This window comes from Hippopotamus amphibius, chromosome 8 (genome assembly GCF_030028045.1).
Source record: "Hippopotamus amphibius kiboko isolate mHipAmp2 chromosome 8, mHipAmp2.hap2, whole genome shotgun sequence".
Taxonomy (NCBI): Eukaryota; Metazoa; Chordata; class Mammalia; order Artiodactyla; family Hippopotamidae; genus Hippopotamus; species Hippopotamus amphibius.
The window spans coordinates 29,472,663-29,500,170 of record NC_080193.1 but is presented as its reverse complement, the minus strand read 5'-3'; positions in this window follow the sequence as shown (position 1 = coordinate 29,500,170).

Here is a 27,508-nt window from a genome sequence, read left to right as displayed (position 1 = left end):
CCATGTACAAGCCAGTCTCTTCAAGGGAAACAAGGTGCTTGCTCTCCCCTTGCTAGGAGCTCCTCCTACAGCACTTTAGACCAAGGGACACAGGCCCCTGGACCAGCAGCCTGCAAGGGAGCTGCAGCTTAGCCACCCAGAAAGGCCTGCAGGCCTTTGCAAGAAGCCTTCTGCTAAGGACAGATTTCCTGCTCCAAAACCTTGGAGGAGTTCATGGATGCTCGGGCCTGCAGCGTATTTCGTCACAGAGCACTGGGTGCCCAAAGCCTCCCCTGTGGCTTCCGAGCACCCTCCAACCCACATGCCCTTGCCATCCACTCTGGAGCCACTGGGAAGTCCTAAGCAGGACCCTCTAGCTTGTGGAGCCAGAGTGCCTCCTGCTTGGGACCTTCCTCAGGAACTCAGTTGGAGCGAGGCTTCGCCTTCCACGCTTGTCAGCCAGCAGATGGAGCCATCGCTCCACCAAAAATCTCTCTGCTTTGCCTTCAGCCAGTGATGGCCTCTCTGCCGTCCCTCTGCCTCAAGCAGAAACTCGAGTGTGCCTCCAGCCTAAAGAAAGAAGGGTGCTCTTTCCTGAGCACTGCTATGCCATGGCAGCTCCCTGAAGGCCTCTTTGGGCCTTCTCTCCCCTAACACAGTCATGACATTCAGCCCACCCGGGGAGCGCACCCACACACACCCGCACACACACACAGAAACCTATACACACACGCACACACCCGCACACACCCACATACCCACACTCACCTGCACACACACATACACACGCGCACACACCTGCACACAGTCGCACTCAACCGCACACACCCACAAACACCCATAGACACTCGCACACACAAACACACTCACACACACTCACACACACCCGCACACATACGCACACACCTGCACACACCCACTCACCCTCACACACCTGCACACACTCACACACACCCTCACACCCACACCCTCACACACCTGCACACAACCACTCACCCTCTCGCACAGGCGCACAACCTCAAGCACCCGCACACACGCACTTGCACTCACACACACTCTCACAGACCCACACAGACTCATACACACCCACACACTCTCGCACACACTAACAAACACCCACACAAACCCAAACACACCCAATCACACACACAACCTGCACACAACCACACATACCCGCATATACTTGCACACTCCTGCACACATCCACACACACCCGAACACACCTGCACAACCTGCACAGTCCCACTCACTCTAACACACGCATGCACACACCCAAACCCACTCACACACACCCAAACCCACTCACACACACCCAAAGACACTAGCACACACCCACACACATTCACACACAGCCGCACACACCCACACACACCCCCCCACACACACAATCCTATACACACCCGCACACACCCGCAGATACACATACACGCCTACACACACACACACACACCTACCCCCACCAAAACACACACGCAAATGCCCGCACACACACACACACACCCGCACACACCCATGCACACTCGCACGCCCGCACTCACGCAAACTCTCACACACACTAATACACACTCGCACCCATGCGCACAAACCCACACATATTGGCACACCTGCACCCAACCACACTCAAGTCTCCCCTGTGGTTTCTGAGCTCCCTCCAACTCACATGCCCTTGCCACCCACTCTGGAGCCACTGGGAAGTCCTCTAGCTTGTGGAGCCAGAGTGCCTCCTGCTTGGAAACTTGCTCAGGAACTCAGCTGGAGCAAGGCTTAGCCTTCCACGCTTGACGGCCAGCAGAGGGAGCCAACGCTCCACCGAAAAACCCTCTGCTCTGCCTTCCCCCGGGGATCGCCTATCTGACCTCTCCGGGCCTCAAGCAGAAACTGGAATGTGCGTCCAGCCAAAAGAAAGCAGAGTGCTCATTGCTGAGCACTGCTATGTCTTGGCAGGTCCCCCAAGGCCTCCTCGGGCCTTCTCCCACCTTAGCCAGATGTGGCATTCAGCCCTCACAGGGAGCAAAGTTCACAGTTGGAAGGGCTCAGGGTGTGGCCTGCGTGTGTTTTCAGGGCTGGGAAAGGGCAGATCCAGAGGCTGGGTGCCCACTTAGAAATGGGCACTGATGGGCACAGCAGGCATTCCCTGCTTGGGAAACAGGAGATTTGGGGGCCACCCAGCTGCATGCAAATCCCCTCCTTGGCTGCCCCTCTTTGTTCTTCTCTGCTGCCAAGCCTCTCACCACACGTGTTCCTAATGGAAAGGAGCAGGCTGCTTGCCTTCCTTTGCAAGCACCTTAACCCACAAGCCTATTGCACTCGAAGGTGAGTGAAAATTGGCCCAGAGCCTCCAGAGGAGCTGCAGTCTCTCCAGCCACAAAGGCCTGCAGCCGAGTCCATGACAGCCTGCTGCGTGGAGGGCTTCTACCGCAGAGGGCCATGCAGCCCCGGCGGGTGCTCTTTTTCACACCACTTTCCATGGGGAAACGCTGTGTGTGCCAAGTGTCTCCTGGGTGCAGAAAGTCTCTCCCCAGTGCCAGAGGCACAGCGAATCCTCTTTGTACACAGAGCAATGTTCTAGGCAGGTCTCCCTTGCTGGGGGAGGTCCACTTCCCCAGCTGTCCAGCTGTCTGAGGAACACACATCCAAGGAGTGTGGGACGGATGGGCCGGGCACCCCAAGTGAGGCACATGGATTGCAGGTAAAAACCACAGCGCTTCACATTCCCCCTGGAAGTCCTAGCTGAAGTCTCTCTGCAGCAGACACAACATTGAATGTGCCTGCAGCCTGGCCTCAAACACGGGTTTTCCCTGAGCACTGCGAGGGCAGGGCCCATCCCAGGCTCAGCCGGGCCTCTCTAGGGCCTGGGGTGGCCTAGGCCATTGCCAGCAGGCAGGCCCTCTATGGAGCACAGCTCATCCGAGGAGGCCCCAGGGTGCTGCCTGGGGGTCTCTTGCACTGCTCGGGAGCTGCAGGTCCAGAGGCTGTGTGTGCACGTTGCCATTGGGCCTTGAGGAGAAACCAGTCATGACCCCTATTTCATGCAGGACTCCTGCAGCCTCTTAGCTGCCTGCCAAACCCCCATGCTGCCTGCGCTGTCTTCGCTGCTGGCAGGCCTCCCCATGTACAAGCCAGTCTCTTCAAGGGAAACAAGGTGCTTGCTCTCCCCTTGCTAGGAGCTCCTCCTACAGCACTTTAGACCAAGGGACACAGGCCCCTGGACCAGCAGCCTGCAAGGGAGCTGCAGCTTAGCCACCCAGAAAGGCCTGCAGGCCTTTGCAAGAAGCCTTCTGCTAAGGACAGATTTCCTGCTCCAAAACCTTGGAGGAGTTCATGGATGCTCGGGCCTGCAGCGTGTTTCGTCACAGAGCACTGGGTGCCCAAAGCCTCCCCTGTGGCTTCCGAGCACCCTCCAACCCACATGCCCTTGCCATCCACTCTGGAGCCACTGGGAAGTCCTAAGCAGGACCCTCTAGCTTGTGGAGCCAGAGTGCCTCCTGCTTGGGACCTTCCTCAGGAACTCAGTTGGAGCGAGGCTTCGCCTTCCACGCTTGTCAGCCAGCAGATGGAGCCATCGCTCCACCGAAAATCTCTCTGCTTTGCCTTCAGCCAGTGATGGCCTCTCTGCCGTCCCTCTGCCTCAAGCAGAAACTCGAGTGTGCCTCCAGCCTAAAGAAAGAAGGGTGCTCTTTCCTGAGCACTGCTATGCCATGGCAGCTCCCTGAAGGCCTCTTTGGGCCTTCTCTCCCCTAACACAGTCATGACATTCAGCCCACCCGGGGAGCGCACCCACACACACCCGCACACACACACAGAAACCTATACACACACGCACACACCCGCACACACCCACATACCCACACTCACCTGCACACACACATACACACGCGCACACACCTGCACACAGTCGCACTCAACCGCACACACCCACAAACACCCATAGACACTCGCACACACAAACACACTCACACACACTCACACACACCCGCACACATACGCACACACCTGCACACACCCACTCACCCTCACACACCTGCACACACTCACACACACCCTCACACCCACACCCTCACACACCTGCACACAACCACTCACCCTCTCGCACAGGCGCACAACCTCAAGCACCCGCACACACGCACTTGCACTCACACACACTCTCACAGACCCACACAGACTCATACACACCCACACACTCTCGCACACACTAACAAACACCCACACAAACCCAAACACACCCAATCACACACACAACCTGCACACAACCACACATACCCGCATATACTTGCACACTCCTGCACACATCCACACACACCCGAACACACCTGCACACCCTGCACAGTCCCACTCACTCTAACACACGCATGCACACACCCAAACCCACTCACACACACCCAAACCCACTCACACACACCCAAAGACACTAGCACACACCCACACACATTCACACACAGCCGCACACACACACACAATCCTATACACACCCGCACACACCCGCAGATACACATACACGCCTACACACACACACACACCTACCCCCACCAAAACACACACGCACATGCCCGCACACACACACACACACCCGCACACACCCATACACACTCGCACGCCCGCACTCACGCACACTCTCACACACACTAAAACACACTCGCACACATGCGCACACACCCACACACCCACACATATTGGCACACCTGCACCCAACCACACTCAAGTCTCCCCTGTGGCTTCTGAGCACCCTCCATCTCACATGCCCTTGCCACCCACTCTGGAGCCACTGGGAAGTCCTCTAGCTTGTGGAGCCAGAGTGCCTCCTGCTTGGAAACTTGCTCAGGAACTCAGCTGGAGCAAGGCTTAGCCTTCCACGCTTGACGGCCAGCAGAGGGAGCCAACGCTCCACCGAAAAACCCTCTGCTCTGCCTTCCCCCGGGGATCGCCTATCTGACCTCTCCGGGCCTCAAGCAGAAACTGGAATGTGCGTCCAGCCAAAAGAAAGCAGAGTGCTCATTGCTGAGCACTGCTATGTCTTGGCAGGTCCCCCAAGGCCTCCTCGGGCCTTCTCCCACCTTAGCCAGATGTGGCATTCAGCCCTCACAGGGAGCAAAGTTCACAGTTGGAAGGGCTCAGGGTGTGGCCTGCGTGTGTTTTCAGGGCTGGGAAAGGGCAGATCCAGAGGCTGGGTGCCCACTTAGAAATGGGCACTGATGGGCACAGCAGGCATTCCCTGCTTGGGAAACAGGAGATTTGGGGGCCACCCAGCTGCATGCAAATCCCCTCCTTGGCTGCCCCTCTTTGTTCTTCTCTGCTGCCAAGCCTCTCACCACACGTGTTCCTAATGGAAAGGAGCAGGCTGCTTGCCTTCCTTTGCAAGCACCTTAACCCACAAGCCTATTGCACTCGAAGGTGAGTGAAAATTGGCCCAGAGCCTCCAGAGGAGCTGCAGTCTCTCCAGCCACAAAGGCCTGCAGCCGAGTCCATGACAGCCTGCTGCGTGGAGGGCTTCTACCGCAGAGGGCCATGCAGCCCCGGCGGGTGCTCTTTTTCACACCACTTTCCATGGGGAAACGCTGTGTGTGCCAAGTGTCTCCTGGGTGCAGAAAGTCTCTCCCCAGTGCCAGAGGCACAGCGAATCCTCTTTGTACACAGAGCAATGTTCTAGGCAGGTCTCCCTTGCTGGGGGAGGTCCACTTCCCCAGCTGTCCAGCTGTCTGAGGAACACACATCCAAGGAGTGTGGGACGGATGGGCCGGGCACCCCAAGTGAGGCACATGGATTGCAGGTAAAAACCACAGCGCTTCACATTCCCCCTGGAAGTCCTAGCTGAAGTCTCTCTGCAGCAGACACAACATTGAATGTGCCTGCAGCCTGGCCTCAAACACGGGTTTTCCCTGAGCACTGCGAGGGCAGGGCCCATCCCAGGCTCAGCCGGGCCTCTCTAGGGCCTGGGGTGGCCTAGGCCATTGCCAGCAGGCAGGCCCTCTATGGAGCACAGCTCATCCGAGGAGGCCCCAGGGTGCTGCCTGGGGGTCTCTTGCACTGCTCGGGAGCTGCAGGTCCAGAGGCTGTGTGTGCACGTTGCCATTGGGCCTTGAGGAGAAACCAGTCATGACCCCTATTTCATGCAGGACTCCTGCAGCCTCTTAGCTGCCTGCCAAACCCCCATGCTGCCTGCGCTGTCTTCGCTGCTGGCAGGCCTCCCCATGTACAAGCCAGTCTCTTCAAGGGAAACAAGGTGCTTGCTCTCCCCTTGCTAGGAGCTCCTCCTACAGCACTTTAGACCAAGGGACACAGGCCCCTGGACCAGCAGCCTGCAAGGGAGCTGCAGCTTAGCCACCCAGAAAGGCCTGCAGGCCTTTGCAAGAAGCCTTCTGCTAAGGACAGATTTCCTGCTCCAAAACCTTGGAGGAGTTCATGGATGCTCGGGCCTGCAGCGTGTTTCGTCACAGAGCACTGGGTGCCCAAAGCCTCCCCTGTGGCTTCCGAGCACCCTCCAACCCACATGCCCTTGCCATCCACTCTGGAGCCACTGGGAAGTCCTAAGCAGGACCCTCTAGCTTGTGGAGCCAGAGTGCCTCCTGCTTGGGACCTTCCTCAGGAACTCAGTTGGAGCGAGGCTTCGCCTTCCACGCTTGTCAGCCAGCAGATGGAGCCATCGCTCCACCGAAAATCTCTCTGCTTTGCCTTCAGCCAGTGATGGCCTCTCTGCCGTCCCTCTGCCTCAAGCAGAAACTCGAGTGTGCCTCCAGCCTAAAGAAAGAAGGGTGCTCTTTCCTGAGCACTGCTATGCCATGGCAGCTCCCTGAAGGCCTCTTTGGGCCTTCTCTCCCCTAACACAGTCATGACATTCAGCCCACCCGGGGAGCGCACCCACACACACCCGCACACACACACAGAAACCTATACACACACGCACACACCCGCACACACCCACATACCCACACTCACCTGCACACACACATACACACGCGCACACACCTGCACACAGTCGCACTCAACCGCACACACCCACAAACACCCATAGACACTCGCACACACAAACACACTCACACACACTCACACACACCCGCACACATACGCACACACCTGCACACACCCACTCACCCTCACACACCTGCACACACTCACACACACCCTCACACCCACACCCTCACACACCTGCACACAACCACTCACCCTCTCGCACAGGCGCACAACCTCAAGCACCCGCACACACGCACTTGCACTCACACACACTCTCACAGACCCACACAGACTCATACACACCCACACACTCTCGCACACACTAACAAACACCCACACAAACCCAAACACACCCAATCACACACACAACCTGCACACAACCACACATACCCGCATATACTTGCACACTCCTGCACACATCCACACACACCCGAACACACCTGCACACCCTGCACAGTCCCACTCACTCTAACACACGCATGCACACACCCAAACCCACTCACACACACCCAAACCCACTCACACACACCCAAAGACACTAGCACACACCCACACACATTCACACACAGCCGCACACACACACACAATCCTATACACACCCGCACACACCCGCAGATACACATACACGCCTACACACACACACACACCTACCCCCACCAAAACACACACGCACATGCCCGCACACACACACACACACCCGCACACACCCATACACACTCGCACGCCCGCACTCACGCACACTCTCACACACACTAAAACACACTCGCACACATGCGCACACACCCACACACCCACACATATTGGCACACCTGCACCCAACCACACTCAAGTCTCCCCTGTGGCTTCTGAGCACCCTCCAACTCACATGCCCTTGCCACCCACTCTGGAGCCACTGGGAAGTCCTCTAGCTTGTGGAGCCAGAGTGCCTCCTGCTTGGAAACTTGCTCAGGAACTCAGCTGGAGCAAGGCTTAGCCTTCCACGCTTGACGGCCAGCAGAGGGAGCCAACGCTCCACCGAAAAACCCTCTGCTCTGCCTTCCCCCGGGGATCGCCTATCTGACCTCTCCGGGCCTCAAGCAGAAACTGGAATGTGCGTCCAGCCAAAAGAAAGCAGAGTGCTCATTGCTGAGCACTGCTATGTCTTGGCAGGTCCCCCAAGGCCTCCTCGGGCCTTCTCCCACCTTAGCCAGATGTGGCATTCAGCCCTCACAGGGAGCAAAGTTCACAGTTGGAAGGGCTCAGGGTGTGGCCTGCGTGTGTTTTCAGGGCTGGGAAAGGGCAGATCCAGAGGCTGGGTGCCCACTTAGAAATGGGCACTGATGGGCACAGCAGGCATTCCCTGCTTGGGAAACAGGAGATTTGGGGGCCACCCAGCTGCATGCAAATCCCCTCCTTGGCTGCCCCTCTTTGTTCTTCTCTGCTGCCAAGCCTCTCACCACACGTGTTCCTAATGGAAAGGAGCAGGCTGCTTGCCTTCCTTTGCAAGCACCTTAACCCACAAGCCTATTGCACTCGAAGGTGAGTGAAAATTGGCCCAGAGCCTCCAGAGGAGCTGCAGTCTCTCCAGCCACAAAGGCCTGCAGCCGAGTCCATGACAGCCTGCTGCGTGGAGGGCTTCTACCGCAGAGGGCCATGCAGCCCCGGCGGGTGCTCTTTTTCACACCACTTTCCATGGGGAAACGCTGTGTGTGCCAAGTGTCTCCTGGGTGCAGAAAGTCTCTCCCCAGTGCCAGAGGCACAGCGAATCCTCTTTGTACACAGAGCAATGTTCTAGGCAGGTCTCCCTTGCTGGGGGAGGTCCACTTCCCCAGCTGTCCACCTGTCTGAGGAACACACATCCAAGGAGTGTGGGACGGATGGGCCGGGCACCCCAAGTGAGGCACATGGATTGCAGGTAAAAACCACAGCGCTTCACATTCCCCCTGGAAGTCCTAGCTGAAGTCTCTCTGCAGCAGACACAACATTGAATGTGCCTGCAGCCTGGCCTCAAACACGGGTTTTCCCTGAGCACTGCGCGGGCAGGGCCCATCCCAGGCTCAGCCGGGCCTCTCTAGGGCCTGGGGTGGCCTAGGCCATTGCCAGCAGGCAGGCCCTCTATGGAGCACAGCTCATCCGAGGAGGCCCCAGGGTGCTGCCTGGGGGTCTCTTGCACTGCTCGGGAGCTGCAGGTCCAGAGGCTGTGTGTGCACGTTGCCATTGGGCCTTGAGGAGAAACCAGTCATGACCCCTATTTCATGCAGGACTCCTGCAGCCTCTTAGCTGCCTGCCAAACCCCCATGCTGCCTGCGCTGTCTTCGCTGCTGGCAGGCCTCCCCATGTACAAGCCAGTCTCTTCAAGGGAAACAAGGTGCTTGCTCTCCCCTTGCTAGGAGCTCCTCCTACAGCACTTTAGACCAAGGGACACAGGCCCATGGACCAGCAGCCTGCAAGGGAGCTGCAGCTTAGCCACCCAGAAAGGCCTGCAGGCCTTTGCAGGAAGCCTTCTGCTAAGGACAGATTTCCTGCTCCAAAACCTTGGAGGAGTTCATGGATGCTCGGGCCTGCAGCGTGTTTCGTCACAGAGCACTGGGTGCCCAAAGCCTCCCCTGCGGCTTCCGAGCACCCTCCAACCCACATGCCCTTGCCATCCACTCTGGAGCCACTGGGAAGTCCTAAGCAGGACCCTCTAGCTTGTGGAGCCAGAGTGCCTCCTGCTTGGGACCTTCCTCAGGAACTCAGTTGGAGCGAGGCTTCGCCTTCCACGCTTGTCAGCCAGCAGATGGAGCCATCGCTCCACCGAAAATCTCTCTGCTTTGCCTTCAGCCAGTGATGGCCTCTCTGCCGTCCCTCTGCCTCAAGCAGAAACTCGAGTGTGCCTCCAGCCTAAAGAAAGAAGGGTGCTCTTTCCTGAGCACTGCTATGCCATGGCAGCTCCCTGAAGGCCTCTTTGGGCCTTCTCTCCCCTAACACAGTCATGACATTCAGCCCACCCGGGGAGCGCACCCACACACACCCGCAGACACACACAGAAACCTATACACACACGCACACACCCGCACACACCCACATACCCACACTCACCTGCACACACACATACACACGCGCACACACCTGCACACAGTCGCACTCAACTGCACACACCCACAAACACCCATAGACACTCGCACACACAAACACACTCACACACACTCAAACACACCCGCACACACACACAGAAACCTATACACACACGCACACACCCGCACACACCCACATACCCACACTCACCTGCACACACACATACACACGCGCACACACCTGCACACAGTCGCACTCAACCGCACACACCCACAAACACCCATAGACACTCGCACACACAAACACACTCACACACACTCACACACACCCGCACACATACGCACACACCTGCACACACCCACTCACCCTCACACACCTGCACACACTCACACACACCCTCACACCCACACCCTCACACACCTGCACACAACCACTCACCCTCTCGCACAGGCGCACAACCTCAAGCACCCGCACACACGCACTTGCACTCACACACACTCTCACAGACCCACACAGACTCATACACACCCACACACTCTCGCACACACTAACAAACACCCACACAAACCCAAACACACCCAATCACACACACAACCTGCACACAACCACACATACCCGCATATACTTGCACACTCCTGCACACATCCACACACACCCGAACCCACCTGCACACCCTGCACAGTCCCACTCACTCTAACACACGCATGCACACACCCAAACCCACTCACACACACCCAAAGACACTAGCACACACCCACACACATTCACACACAGCCGCACACACCCACACACACCCCACACACACACACAATCCTATACACACCCGCACACACCCGCAGATACACATACACGCCTACACACACACACACACACCTACCCCCACCAAAACACACACGCACATGCCCGCACACACACACACACACACACCCGCACACACCCATACACACTCGCACGCCCGCACTCACGCACACTCTCACACACACTAAAACACACTCGCACACATGCGCACACACCCACACATATTGGCACACCTGCACCCAACCACACTCAAGTCTCCCCTGTGGCTTCTGAGCACCCTCCAACTCACATGCCCTTGCCACCCACTCTGGAGCCACTGGGAAGTCCTCTAGCTTGTGGAGCCAGAGTGCCTCCTGCTTGGAAACTTGCTCAGGAACTCAGCTGGAGCAAGGCTTAGCCTTCCACGCTTGACGGCCAGCAGAGGGAGCCAACGCTCCACCGAAAAACCCTCTGCTCTGCCTTCCCCCGGGGATCGCCTATCTGACCTCTCCGGGCCTCAAGCAGAAACTGGAATGTGCGTCCAGCCAAAAGAAAGCAGAGTGCTCATTGCTGAGCACTGCTATGTCTTGGCAGGTCCCCCAAGGCCTCCTCGGGCCTTCTCCCACCTTAGCCAGATGTGGCATTCAGCCCTCACAGGGAGCAAAGTTCACAGTTGGAAGGGCTCAGGGTGTGGCCTGCGTGTGTTTTCAGGGCTGGGAAAGGGCAGATCCAGAGGCTGGGTGCCCACTTAGAAATGGGCACTGATGGGCACAGCAGGCATTCCCTGCTTGGGAAACAGGAGATTTGGGGGCCACCCAGCTGCATGCAAATCCCCTCCTTGGCTGCCCCTCTTTGTTCTTCTCTGCTGCCAAGCCTCTCACCACACGTGTTCCTAATGGAAAGGAGCAGGCTGCTTGCCTTCCTTTGCAAGCACCTTAACCCACAAGCCTATTGCACTCGAAGGTGAGTGAAAATTGGCCCAGAGCCTCCAGAGGAGCTGCAGTCTCTCCAGCCACAAAGGCCTGCAGCCGAGTCCATGACAGCCTGCTGCGTGGAGGGCTTCTACCGCAGAGGGCCATGCAGCCCCGGCGGGTGCTCTTTTTCACACCACTTTCCATGGGGAAACGCTGTGTGTGCCAAGTGTCTCCTGGGTGCAGAAAGTCTCTCCCCAGTGCCAGAGGCACAGCAAATCCTCTTTGTACACAGAGCAATGTTCTAGGCAGGTCTCCCTTGCTGGGGGAGGTCCACTTCCCCAGCTGTCCAGCTGTCTGAGGAACACACATCCAAGGAGTGTGGGACGGATGGGCCGGGCACCCCAAGTGAGGCACATGGATTGCAGGTAAAAACCACAGCGCTTCACATTCCCCCTGGAAGTCCTAGCTGAAGTCTCTCTGCAGCAGACACAACATTGAATGTGCCTGCAGCCTGGCCTCAAACACGGGTTTTCCCTGAGCACTGCGAGGGCAGGGCCCATCCCAGGCTCAGCCGGGCCTCTCTAGGGCCTGGGGTGGCCTAGGCCATTGCCAGCAGGCAGGCCCTCTATGGAGCACAGCTCATCCGAGGAGGCCCCAGGGTGCTGCCTGGGGGTCTCTTGCACTGCTCGGGAGCTGCAGGTCCAGAGGCTGTGTGTGCACGTTGCCATTGGGCCTTGAGGAGAAACCAGTCATGACCCCTATTTCATGCAGGACTCCTGCAGCCTCTTAGCTGCCTGCCAAACCCCCATGCTGCCTGCGCTGTCTTCGCTGCTGGCAGGCCTCCCCATGTACAAGCCAGTCTCTTCAAGGGAAACAAGGTGCTTGCTCTCCCCTTGCTAGGAGCTCCTCCTACAGCACTTTAGACCAAGGGACACAGGCCCCTGGACCAGCAGCCTGCAAGGGAGCTGCAGCTTAGCCACCCAGAAAGGCCTGCAGGCCTTTGCAGGAAGCCTTCTGCTAAGGACAGATTTCCTGCTCCAAAACCTTGGAGGAGTTCATGGATGCTCGGGCCTGCAGCGTGTTTCGTCACAGAGCACTGGGTGCCCAAAGCCTCCCCTGCGGCTTCCGAGCACCCTCCAACCCACATGCCCTTGCCATCCACTCTGGAGCCACTGGGAAGTCCTAAGCAGGACCCTCTAGCTTGTGGAGCCAGAGTGCCTCCTGCTTGGGACCTTCCTCAGGAACTCAGTTGGAGCGAGGCTTCGCCTTCCACGCTTGTCAGCCAGCAGATGGAGCCATCGCTCCACCGAAAATCTCTCTGCTTTGCCTTCAGCCAGTGATGGCCTCTCTGCCGTCCCTCTGCCTCAAGCAGAAACTCGAGTGTGCCTCCAGCCTAAAGAAAGAAGGGTGCTCTTTCCTGAGCACTGCTATGCCATGGCAGCTCCCTGAAGGCCTCTTTGGGCCTTCTCTCCCCTAACACAGTCATGACATTCAGCCCACCCGGGGAGCGCACCCACACACACCCGCACACACACACAGAAACCTATACACACACGCACACACCCGCACACACCCACATACCCACACTCACCTGCACACACACATACACACGCGCACACACCTGCACACAGTCGCACTCAACCGCACACACCCACAAACACCCATAGACACTCGCACACACAAACACACTCACACACACTCACACACACCCGCACACACACACAGAAACCTATACACACACGCACACACCCGCACACACCCACATACCCACACTCACCTGCACACACACATACACACGCGCACACACCTGCACACAGTCGCACTCAACCGCACACACCCACAAACACCCATAGACACTCGCACACACAAACACACTCACACACACTCACACACACCCGCACACATACGCACACACCTGCACACACCCACTCACCCTCACACACCTGCACACACTCACACACACCCTCACACCCACACCCTCACACACCTGCACACAACCACTCACCCTCTCGCACAGGCGCACAACCTCAAGCACCCGCACACACGCACTTGCACTCACACACACTCTCACAGACCCACACAGACTCATACACACCCACACACTCTCGCACACACTAACAAACACCCACACAAACCCAAACACACCCAATCACACACACAACCTGCACACAACCACACATACCCGCATATACTTGCACACTCCTGCACACATCCACACACACCCGAACCCACCTGCACACCCTGCACAGTCCCACTCACTCTAACACACGCATGCACACACCCAAACCCACTCACACACACCCAAAGACACTAGCACACACCCACACACATTCACACACAGCCGCACACACCCACACACACCCCACACACACACACAATCCTATACACACCCGCACACACCCGCAGATACACATACATGCCTACACACACACACACACACCTACCCCCACCAAAACACACACGCACATGCCCGCACACACACACACACACACACCCGCACACACCCATACACACTCGCACGCCCGCACTCACGCACACTCTCACACACACTAAAACACACTCGCACACATGCGCACACACCCACACATATTGGCACACCTGCACCCAACCACACTCAAGTCTCCCCTGTGGCTTCTGAGCACCCTCCAACTCACATGCCCTTGCCACCCACTCTGGAGCCACTGGGAAGTCCTCTAGCTTGTGGAGCCAGAGTGCCTCCTGCTTGGAAACTTGCTCAGGAACTCAGCTGGAGCAAGGCTTAGCCTTCCACGCTTGACGGCCAGCAGAGGGAGCCAACGCTCCACCGAAAAACCCTCTGCTCTGCCTTCCCCCGGGGATCGCCTATCTGACCTCTCCGGGCCTCAAGCAGAAACTGGAATGTGCGTCCAGCCAAAAGAAAGCAGAGTGCTCATTGCTGAGCACTGCTATGTCTTGGCAGGTCCCCCAAGGCCTCCTCGGGCCTTCTCCCACCTTAGCCAGATGTGGCATTCAGCCCTCACGGGGAGCAAAGTTCACAGTTGGAAGGGCTCAGGGTGTGGCCTGCGTGTGTTTTCAGGGCTGGGAAAGGGCAGATCCAGAGGCTGGGTGCCCACTTAGAAATGGGCACTGATGGGCACAGCAGGCATTCCCTGCTTGGGAAACAGGAGATTTGGGGGCCACCCAGCTGCATGCAAATCCCCTCCTTGGCTGCCCCTCTTTGTTCTTCTCTGCTGCCAAGCCTCTCACCACACGTGTTCCTAATGGAAAGGAGCAGGCTGCTTGCCTTCCTTTGCAAGCACCTTAACCCACAAGCCTATTGCACTCGAAGGTGAGTGAAAATTGGCCCAGAGCCTCCAGAGGAGCTGCAGTCTCTCCAGCCACAAAGGCCTGCAGCCGAGTCCATGACAGCCTGCTGCGTGGAGGGCTTCTACCGCAGAGGGCCATGCAGCCCCGGCGGGTGCTCTTTTTCACACCACTTTCCATGGGGAAACGCTGTGTGTGCCAAGTGTCTCCTGGGTGCAGAAAGTCTCTCCCCAGTGCCAGAGGCACAGCAAATCCTCTTTGTACACAGAGCAATGTTCTAGGCAGGTCTCCCTTGCTGGGGGAGGTCCACTTCCCCAGCTGTCCAGCTGTCTGAGGAACACACATCCAAGGAGTGTGGGACGGATGGGCCAGGCACCCCAAGTGAGGCACATGGATTGCAGGTAAAAACCACAGCGCTTCACATTCCCCCTGGAAGTCCTAGCTGAAGTCTCTCTGCAGCAGACACAACATTGAATGTGCCTGCAGCCTGGCCTCAAACACGGGTTTTCCCTGAGCACTGCGAGGGCAGGGCCCATCCCAGGCTCAGCCGGGCCTCTCTAGGGCCTGGGGTGGCCTAGGCCATTGCCAGCAGGCAGGCCCTCTATGGAGCACAGCTCATCCGAGGAGGCCCCAGGGTGCTGCCTGGGGGTCTCTTGCACTGCTCGGGAGCTGCAGGTCCAGAGGCTGTGTGTGCACGTTGCCATTGGGCCTTGAGGAGAAACCAGTCATGACCCCTATTTCATGCAGGACTCCTGCAGCCTCTTAGCTGCCTGCCAAACCCCCATGCTGCCTGCGCTGTCTTCGCTGCTGGCAGGCCTCCCCATGTACAAGCCAGTCTCTTCAAGGGAAACAAGGTGCTTGCTCTCCCCTTGCTAGGAGCTCCTCCTACAGCACTTTAGACCAAGGGACACAGGCCCCTGGACCAGCAGCCTGCAAGGGAGCTGCAGCTTAGCCACCCAGAAAGGCCTGCAGGCCTTTGCAGGAAGCCTTCTGCTAAGGACAGATTTCCTGCTCCAAAACCTTGGAGGAGTTCATGGATGCTCGGGCCTGCAGCGTGTTTCGTCACAGAGCACTGGGTGCCCAAAGCCTCCCCTGCGGCTTCCGAGCACCCTCCAACCCACATGCCCTTGCCATCCACTCTGGAGCCACTGGGAAGTCCTAAGCAGGACCCTCTAGCTTGTGGAGCCAGAGTGCCTCCTGCTTGGGACCTTCCTCAGGAACTCAGTTGGAGCGAGGCTTCGCCTTCCACGCTTGTCAGCCAGCAGATGGAGCCATCGCTCCACCGAAAATCTCTCTGCTTTGCCTTCAGCCAGTGATGGCCTCTCTGCCGTCCCTCTGCCTCAAGCAGAAACTCGAGTGTGCCTCCAGCCTAAAGAAAGAAGGGTGCTCTTTCCTGAGCACTGCTATGCCATGGCAGCTCCCTGAAGGCCTCTTTGGGCCTTCTCTCCCCTAACACAGTCATGACATTCAGCCCACCCGGGGAGCGCACCCACACACACCCGCACACACACACAGAAACCTATACACACACGCACACACCCGCACACACCCACATACCCACACTCACCTGCACACACACATACACACGCGCACACACCTGCACACAGTCGCACTCAACCGCACACACCCACAAACACCCATAGACACTCGCACACACAAACACACTCACACACACTCACACACACCCGCACACATACGCACACACCTGCACACACCCACTCACCCTCACACACCTGCACACACTCACACACACCCTCACACCCACACCCTCACACACCTGCACACAACCACTCACCCTCTCGCACAGGCGCACAACCTCAAGCACCCGCACACACGCACTTGCACTCACACACACTCTCACAGACCCACACAGACTCATACACACCCACACACTCTCGCACACACTAACAAACACCCACACAAACCCAAACACACCCAATCACACACACAACCTGCACACAACCACACATACCCGCATATACTTGCACACTCCTGCACACATCCACACACACCCGAACCCACCTGCACACCCTGCACAGTCCCACTCACTCTAACACACGCATGCACACACCCAAACCCACTCACACACACCCAAAGACACTAGCACACACCCACACACATTCACACACAGCCGCACACACCCACACACACCCCACACACACACACAATCCTATACACACCCGCACACACCCGCAGATACACATACATGCCTACACACACACACACACACCTACCCCCACCAAAACACACACGCACATGCCCGCACACACACACACACACACACCCGCACACACCCATACACACTCGCACGCCCGCACTCACGCACACTCTCACACACACTAAAACACACTCGCACACATGCGCACACACCCACACATATTGGCACACCTGCACCCAACCACACTCAAGTCTCCCCTGTGGCTTCTGAGCACCCTCCAACTCACATGCCCTTGCCACCCACTCTGGAGCCACTGGGAAGTCCTCTAGCTTGTGGAGCCAGAGTGCCTCCTGCTTGGAAACTTGCTCAGGAACTCAGCTGGAGCAAGGCTTAGCCTTCCACGCTTGACGGCCAGCAGAGGGAGCCAACGCTCCACCGAAAAACCCTCTGCTCTGCCTTCCCCCGGGGATCGCCTATCTGACCTCTCCGGGCCTCAAGCAGAAACTGGAATGTGCGTCCAGCCAAAAGAAAGCAGAGTGCTCATTGCTGAGCACTGCTATGTCTTGGCAGGTCCCCCAAGGCCTCCTCGGGCCTTCTCCCACCTTAGCCAGATGTGGCATTCAGCCCTCACAGGGAGCAAAGTTCACAGTTGGAAGGGCTCAGGGTGTGGCCTGCGTGTGTTTTCAGGGCTGGGAAAGGGCAGATCCAGAGGCTGGGTGCCCACTTAGAAATGGGCACTGATGGGCACAGCAGGCATTCCCTGCTTGGGAAACAGGAGATTTGGGGGCCACCCAGCTGCATGCAAATCCCCTCCTTGGCTGCCCCTCTTTGTTCTTCTCTGCTGCCAAGCCTCTCACCACACGTGTTCCTAATGGAAAGGAGCAGGCTGCTTGCCTTCCTTTGCAAGCACCTTAACCCACAAGCCTATTGCACTCGAAGGTGAGTGAAAATTGGCCCAGAGCCTCCAGAGGAGCTGCAGTCTCTCCAGCCACAAAGGCCTGCAGCCGAGTCCATGACAGCCTGCTGCGTGGAGGGCTTCTACCGCAGAGGGCCATGCAGCCCCGGCGGGTGCTCTTTTTCACACCACTTTCCATGGGGAAACGCTGTGTGTGCCAAGTGTCTCCTGGGTGCAGAAAGTCTCTCCCCAGTGCCAGAGGCACAGCAAATCCTCTTTGTACACAGAGCAATGTTCTAGGCAGGTCTCCCTTGCTGGGGGAGGTCCACTTCCCCAGCTGTCCAGCTGTCTGAGGAACACACATCCAAGGAGTGTGGGACGGATGGGCCAGGCACCCCAAGTGAGGCACATGGATTGCAGGTAAAAACCACAGCGCTTCACATTCCCCCTGGAAGTCCTAGCTGAAGTCTCTCTGCAGCAGACACAACATTGAATGTGCCTGCAGCCTGGCCTCAAACACGGGTTTTCCCTGAGCACTGCGAGGGCAGGGCCCATCCCAGGCTCAGCCGGGCCTCTCTAGGGCCTGGGGTGGCCTAGGCCATTGCCAGCAGGCAGGCCCTCTATGGAGCACAGCTCATCCGAGGAGGCCCCAGGGTGCTGCCTGGGGGTCTCTTGCACTGCTCGGGAGCTGCAGGTCCAGAGGCTGTGTGTGCACGTTGCCATTGGGCCTTGAGGAGAAACCAGTCATGACCCCTATTTCATGCAGGACTCCTGCAGCCTCTTAGCTGCCTGCCAAACCCCCATGCTGCCTGCGCTGTCTTCGCTGCTGGCAGGCCTCCCCATGTACAAGCCAGTCTCTTCAAGGGAAACAAGGTGCTTGCTCTCCCCTTGCTAGGAGCTCCTCCTACAGCACTTTAGACCAAGGGACACAGGCCCCTGGACCAGCAGCCTGCAAGGGAGCTGCAGCTTAGCCACCCAGAAAGGCCTGCAGGCCTTTGCAGGAAGCCTTCTGCTAAGGACAGATTTCCTGCTCCAAAACCTTGGAGGAGTTCATGGATGCTCGGGCCTGCAGCGTGTTTCGTCACAGAGCACTGGGTGCCCAAAGCCTCCCCTGCGGCTTCCGAGCACCCTCCAACCCACATGCCCTTGCCATCCACTCTGGAGCCACTGGGAAGTCCTAAGCAGGACCCTCTAGCTTGTGGAGCCAGAGTGCCTCCTGCTTGGGACCTTCCTCAGGAACTCAGTTGGAGCGAGGCTTCGCCTTCCACGCTTGTCAGCCAGCAGATGGAGCCATCGCTCCACCGAAAATCTCTCTGCTTTGCCTTCAGCCAGTGATGGCCTCTCTGCCGTCCCTCTGCCTCAAGCAGAAACTCGAGTGTGCCTCCAGCCTAAAGAAAGAAGGGTGCTCTTTCCTGAGCACTGCTATGCCATGGCAGCTCCCTGAAGGCCTCTTTGGGCCTTCTCTCCCCTAACACAGTCATGACATTCAGCCCACCCGGGGAGCGCACCCACACACACCCGCACACACACACAGAAACCTATACACACACGCACACACCCGCACACACCCACATACCCACACTCACCTGCACACACACATACACACGCGCACACACCTGCACACAGTCGCACTCAACCGCACACACCCACAAACACCCATAGACACTCGCACACACAAACACACTCACACACACTCACACACACCCGCACACATACGCACACACCTGCACACACCCACTCACCCTCACACACCTGCACACACTCACACACACCCTCACACCCACACCCTCACACACCTGCACACAACCACTCACCCTCTCGCACAGGCGCACAACCTCAAGCACCCGCACACATGCACTTGCACTCACACACACTCTCACAGACCCACACAGACTCATACACACCCACACACTCTCGCACACACTAACAAACACCCACACAAACCCAAACACACCCAATCACACACACAACCTGCACACAACCACACATACCCGCATATACTTGCACACTCCTGCACACATCCACACACACCCGAACACACCTGCACACCCTGCACAGTCCCACTCACTCTAACACACGCATGCACACACCCAAACCCACTCACACACACCCAAAGACACTAGCACACACCCACACACATTCACACACAGCCGCACACACCCACACACACCCCACACACACACACAATCCTATACACACCCGCACACACCCGCAGATACACATACACGCCTACACACACACACACACACCTACCCCCACCAAAACACACACGCACATGCCCGCACACACACACACACACACACCCGCACACACCCATACACACTCGCACGCCCGCACTCACGCACACTCTCACACACACTAAAACACACTCGCACACATGCGCACACACCCACACATATTGGCACACCTGCACCCAACCACACTCAAGTCTCCCCTGTGGCTTCTGAGCACCCTCCAACTCACATGCCCTTGCCACCCACTCTGGAGCCACTGGGAAGTCCTCTAGCTTGTGGAGCCAGAGTGCCTCCTGCTTGGAAACTTGCTCAGGAACTCAGCTGGAGCAAGGCTTAGCCTTCCACGCTTGACGGCCAGCAGAGGGAGCCAACGCTCCACCGAAAAACCCTCTGCTCTGCCTTCCCCCGGGGATCGCCTATCTGACCTCTCCGGGCCTCAAGCAGAAACTGGAATGTGCGTCCAGCCAAAAGAAAGCAGAGTGCTCATTGCTGAGCACTGCTATGTCTTGGCAGGTCCCCCAAGGCCTCCTCGGGCCTTCTCCCACCTTAGCCAGATGTGGCATTCAGCCCTCACAGGGAGCAAAGTTCACAGTTGGAAGGGCTCAGGGTGTGGCCTGCGTGTGTTTTCAGGGCTGGGAAAGGGCAGATCCAGAGGCTGGGTGCCCACTTAGAAATGGGCACTGATGGGCACAGCAGGCATTCCCTGCTTGGGAAACAGGAGATTTGGGGGCCACCCAGCTGCATGCAAATCCCCTCCTTGGCTGCCCCTCTTTGTTCTTCTCTGCTGCCAAGCCTCTCACCACACGTGTTCCTAATGGAAAGGAGCAGGCTGCTTGCCTTCCTTTGCAAGCACCTTAACCCACAAGCCTATTGCACTCGAAGGTGAGTGAAAATTGGCCCAGAGCCTCCAGAGGAGCTGCAGTCTCTCCAGCCACAAAGGCCTGCAGCCGAGTCCATGACAGCCTGCTGCGTGGAGGGCTTCTACCGCAGAGGGCCATGCAGCCCCGGCGGGTGCTCTTTTTCACACCACTTTCCATGGGGAAACGCTGTGTGTGCCAAGTGTCTCCTGGGTGCAGAAAGTCTCTCCCCAGTGCCAGAGGCACAGCAAATCCTCTTTGTACACAGAGCAATGTTCTAGGCAGGTCTCCCTTGCTGGGGGAGGTCCACTTCCCCAGCTGTCCAGCTGTCTGAGGAACACACATCCAAGGAGTGTGGGACGGATGGGCCGGGCACCCCAAGTGAGGCACATGGATTGCAGGTAAAAACCACAGCGCTTCACATTCCCCCTGGAAGTCCTAGCTGAAGTCTCTCTGCAGCAGACACAACATTGAATGTGCCTGCAGCCTGGCCTCAAACACGGGTTTTCCCTGAGCACTGCGAGGGCAGGGCCCATCCCAGGCTCAGCCGGGCCTCTCTAGGGCCTGGGGTGGCCTAGGCCATTGCCAGCAGGCAGGCCCTCTATGGAGCACAGCTCATCCGAGGAGGCCCCAGGGTGCTGCCTGGGGGTCTCTTGCACTGCTCGGGAGCTGCAGGTCCAGAGGCTGTGTGTGCACGTTGCCATTGGGCCTTGAGGAGAAACCAGTCATGACCCCTATTTCATGCAGGACTCCTGCAGCCTCTTAGCTGCCTGCCAAACCCCCATGCTGCCTGCGCTGTCTTCGCTGCTGGCAGGCCTCCCCATGTACAAGCCAGTCTCTTCAAGGGAAACAAGGTGCTTGCTCTCCCCTTGCTAGGAGCTCCTCCTACAGCACTTTAGACCAAGGGACACAGGCCCCTGGACCAGCAGCCTGCAAGGGAGCTGCAGCTTAGCCACCCAGAAAGGCCTGCAGGCCTTTGCAGGAAGCCTTCTGCTAAGGACAGATTTCCTGCTCCAAAACCTTGGAGGAGTTCATGGATGCTCGGGCCTGCAGCGTGTTTCGTCACAGAGCACTGGGTGCCCAAAGCCTCCCCTGCGGCTTCCGAGCACCCTCCAACCCACATGCCCTTGCCATCCACTCTGGAGCCACTGGGAAGTCCTAAGCAGGACCCTCTAGCTTGTGGAGCCAGAGTGCCTCCTGCTTGGGACCTTCCTCAGGAACTCAGTTGGAGCGAGGCTTCGCCTTCCACGCTTGTCAGCCAGCAGATGGAGCCATCGCTCCACCGAAAATCTCTCTGCTTTGCCTTCAGCCAGTGATGGCCTCTCTGCCGTCCCTCTGCCTCAAGCAGAAACTCGAGTGTGCCTCCAGCCTAAAGAAAGAAGGGTGCTCTTTCCTGAGCACTGCTATGCCATGGCAGCTCCCTGAAGGCCTCTTTGGGCCTTCTCTCCCCTAACACAGTCATGACATTCAGCCCACCCGGGGAGCGCACCCACACACACCCGCACACACACACAGAAACCTATACACACACGCACACACCCGCACACACCCACATACCCACACTCACCTGCACACACACATACACACGCGCACACACCTGCACACAGTCGCACTCAACCGCACACACCCACAAACACCCATAGACACTCGCACACACAAACACACTCACACACACTCACACACACCCGCACACATACGCACACACCTGCACACACCCACTCACCCTCACACACCTGCACACACTCACACACACCCTCACACCCACACCCTCACACACCTGCACACAACCACTCACCCTCTCGCACAGGCGCACAACCTCAAGCACCCGCACACATGCACTTGCACTCACACACACTCTCACAGACCCACACAGACTCATACACACCCACACACTCTCGCACACACTAACAAACACCCACACAAACCCAAACACACCCAATCACACACACAACCTGCACACAACCACACATACCCGCATATACTTGCACACTCCTGCACACATCCACACACACCCGAACCCACCTGCACACCCTGCACAGTCCCACTCACTCTAACACACGCATGCACACACCCAAACCCACTCACACACACCCAAAGACACTAGCACACACCCACACACATTCACACACAGCCGCACACACCCACACACACCCCACACACACACACAATCCTATACACACCCGCACACACCCGCAGATACACATACAGGCCTACACACACACACACACACCTACCCCCACCAAAACACACACGCACATGCCCGCACACACACACACACACACACACGCACACACCCATACACACTCGCACGCCCGCACTCACGCACACTCTCACACACACTAAAACACACTCGCACACATGCGCACACACCCACACATATTGGCACACCTGCACCCAACCACACTCAAGTCTCCCCTGTGGCTTCTGAGCACCCTCCAACTCACATGCCCTTGCCACCCACTCTGGAGCCACTGGGAAGTCCTCTAGCTTGTGGAGCCAGAGTGCCTCCTGCTTGGAAACTTGCTCAGGAACTCAGCTGGAGCAAGGCTTAGCCTTCCACGCTTGACGGCCAGCAGAGGGAGCCAACGCTCCACCGAAAAACCCTCTGCTCTGCCTTCCCCCGGGGATCGCCTATCTGACCTCTCCGGGCCTCAAGCAGAAACTGGAATGTGCGTCCAGCCAAAAGAAAGCAGAGTGCTCATTGCTGAGCACTGCTATGTCTTGGCAGGTCCCCCAAGGCCTCCTCGGGCCTTCTCCCACCTTAGCCAGATGTGGCATTCAGCCCTCACAGGGAGCAAAGTTCACAGTTGGAAGGGCTCAGGGTGTGGCCTGCGTGTGTTTTCAGGGCTGGGAAAGGGCAGATCCAGAGGCTGGGTGCCCACTTAGAAATGGGCACTGATGGGCACAGCAGGCATTCCCTGCTTGGGAAACAGGAGATTTGGGGGCCACCCAGCTGCATGCAAATCCCCTCCTTGGCTGCCCCTCTTTGTTCTTCTCTGCTGCCAAGCCTCTCACCACACGTGTTCCTAATGGAAAGGAGCAGGCTGCTTGCCTTCCTTTGCAAGCACCTTAACCCACAAGCCTATTGCACTCGAAGGTGAGTGAAAATTGGCCCAGAGCCTCCAGAGGAGCTGCAGTCTCTCCAGCCACAAAGGCCTGCAGCCGAGTCCATGACAGCCTGCTGCGTGGAGGGCTTCTACCGCAGAGGGCCATGCAGCCCCGGCGGGTGCTCTTTTTCACACCACTTTCCATGGGGAAACGCTGTGTGTGCCAAGTGTCTCCTGGGTGCAGAAAGTCTCTCCCCAGTGCCAGAGGCACAGCGAATCCTCTTTGTACACAGAGCAATGTTCTAGGCAGGTCTCCCTTGCTGGGGGAGGTCCACTTCCCCAGCTGTCCAGCTGTCTGAGGAACACACATCCAAGGAGTGTGGGACGGATGGGCCGGGCACCCCAAGTGAGGCACATGGATTGCAGGTAAAAACCACAGCGCTTCACATTCCCCCTGGAAGTCCTAGCTGAAGTCTCTCTGCAGCAGACACAACATTGAATGTGCCTGCAGCCTGGCCTCAAACACGGGTTTTCCCTGAGCACTGCGAGGGCAGGGCCCATCCCAGGCTCAGCCGGGCCTCTCTAGGGCCTGGGGTGGCCTAGGCCATTGCCAGCAGGCAGGCCCTCTATGGAGCACAGCTCATCCGAGGAGGCCCCAGGGTGCTGCCTGGGGGTCTCTTGCACTGCTCGGGAGCTGCAGGTCCAGAGGCTGTGTGTGCACGTTGCCATTGGGCCTTGAGGAGAAACCAGTCATGACCCCTATTTCATGCAGGACTCCTGCAGCCTCTTAGCTGCCTGCCAAACCCCCATGCTGCCTGCGCTGTCTTCGCTGCTGGCAGGCCTCCCCATGTACAAGCCAGTCTCTTCAAGGGAAACAAGGTGCTTGCTCTCCCCTTGCTAGGAGCTCCTCCTACAGCACTTTAGACCAAGGGACACAGGCCCCTGGACCAGCAGCCTGCAAGGGAGCTGCAGCTTAGCCACCCAGAAAGGCCTGCAGGCCTTTGCAGGAAGCCTTCTGCTAAGGACAGATTTCCTGCTCCAAAACCTTGGAGGAGTTCATGGATGCTCGGGCCTGCAGCGTGTTTCGTCACAGAGCACTGGGTGCCCAAAGCCTCCCCTGCGGCTTCCGAGCACCCTCCAACCCACATGCCCTTGCCATCCACTCTGGAGCCACTGGGAAGTCCTAAGCAGGACCCTCTAGCTTGTGGAGCCAGAGTGCCTCCTGCTTGGGACCTTCCTCAGGAACTCAGTTGGAGCGAGGCTTCGCCTTCCACGCTTGTCAGCCAGCAGATGGAGCCATCGCTCCACCGAAAATCTCTCTGCTTTGCCTTCAGCCAGTGATGGCCTCTCTGCCGTCCCTCTGCCTCAAGCAGAAACTCGAGTGTGCCTCCAGCCTAAAGAAAGAAGGGTGCTCTTTCCTGAGCACTGCTATGCCATGGCAGCTCCCTGAAGGCCTCTTTGGGCCTTCTCTCCCCTAACACAGTCATGACATTCAGCCCACCCGGGGAGCACACCCACACACACCCGCACACACACACAGAAACCTATACACACATGCACACACCCGCACACACCCACATACCCACACTCACCTGCACACACACATACACACGCGCACACACCTGCACACAGTCGCACTCAACCGCACACACCCACAAACACCCATAGACACTCGCACACACAAACACACTCACACACACTCACACACACCCGCACACATACGCACACACCTGCACACACCCACTCACCCTCACACACCTGCACACACTCACACACACCCTCACACCCACACCCTCACACACCTGCACACAACCACTCACCCTCTCGCACAGGCGCACAACCTCAAGCACCCGCACACACGCACTTGCACTCACACACACTCTCACAGACCCACACAGACTCATACACACCCACACACTCTCGCACACACTAACAAACACCCACACAAACCCAAACACACCCAATCACACACACAACCTGCACACAACCACACATACCCGCATATACTTGCACACTCCTGCACACATCCACACACACCCGAACCCACCTGCACACCCTGCACAGTCCCACTCACTCTAACACACGCATGCACACACCCAAACCCACTCACACACACCCAAAGACACTAGCACACACCCACACACATTCACACACAGCCGCACACACCCACACACACCCCACACACACACACAATCCTATACACACCCGCACACACCCGCAGATACACATACACGCCTACACACACACACACACACCTACCCCCACCAAAACACACACGCACATGCCCGCACACACACACACACACACCCGCACACACCCATACACACTCGCACGCCCGCACTCACGCACACTCTCACACACACTAAAACACACTCACACACATGCGCACACACCCACACATATTGGCACACCTGCACCCAACCACACTCAAGTCTCCCCTGTGGCTTCTGAGCACCCTCCAACTCACATGCCCTTGCCACCCACTCTGGAGCCACTGGGAAGTCCTCTAGCTTGTGGAGCCAGAGTGCCTCCTGCTTGGAAACTTGCTCAGGAACTCAGCTGGAGCAAGGCTTAGCCTTCCACGCTTGACGGCCAGCAGAGGGAGCCAACGCTCCACCGAAAAACCCTCTGCTCTGCCTTCCCCCGGGGATCGCCTATCTGACCTCTCCGGGCCTCAAGCAGAAACTGGAATGTGCGTCCAGCCAAAAGAAAGCAGAGTGCTCATTGCTGAGCACTGCTATGTCTTGGCAGGTCCCCCAAGGCCTCCTCGGGCCTTCTCCCACCTTAGCCAGATGTGGCATTCAGCCCTCACAGGGAGCAAAGTTCACAGTTGGAAGGGCTCAGGGTGTGGCCTGCGTGTGTTTTCAGGGCTGGGAAAGGGCAGATCCAGAGGCTGGGTGCCCACTTAGAAATGGGCACTGATGGGCACAGCAGGCATTCCCTGCTTGGGAAACAGGAGATTTGGGGGCCACCCAGCTGCATGCAAATCCCCTCCTTGGCTGCCCCTCTTTGTTCTTCTCTGCTGCCAAGCCTCTCACCACACGTGTTCCTAATGGAAAGGAGCAGGCTGCTTGCCTTCCTTTGCAAGCACCTTAACCCACAAGCCTATTGCACTCGAAGGTGAGTGAAAATTGGCCCAGAGCCTCCAGAGGAGCTGCAGTCTCTCCAGCCACAAAGGCCTGCAGCCGAGTCCATGACAGCCTGCTGCGTGGAGGGCTTCTACCGCAGAGGGCCATGCAGCCCCGGCGGGTGCTCTTTTTCACACCACTTTCCATGGGGAAACGCTGTGTGTGCCAAGTGTCTCCTGGGTGCAGAAAGTCTCTCCCCAGTGCCAGAGGCACAGCGAATCCTCTTTGTACACAGAGCAATGTTCTAGGCAGGTCT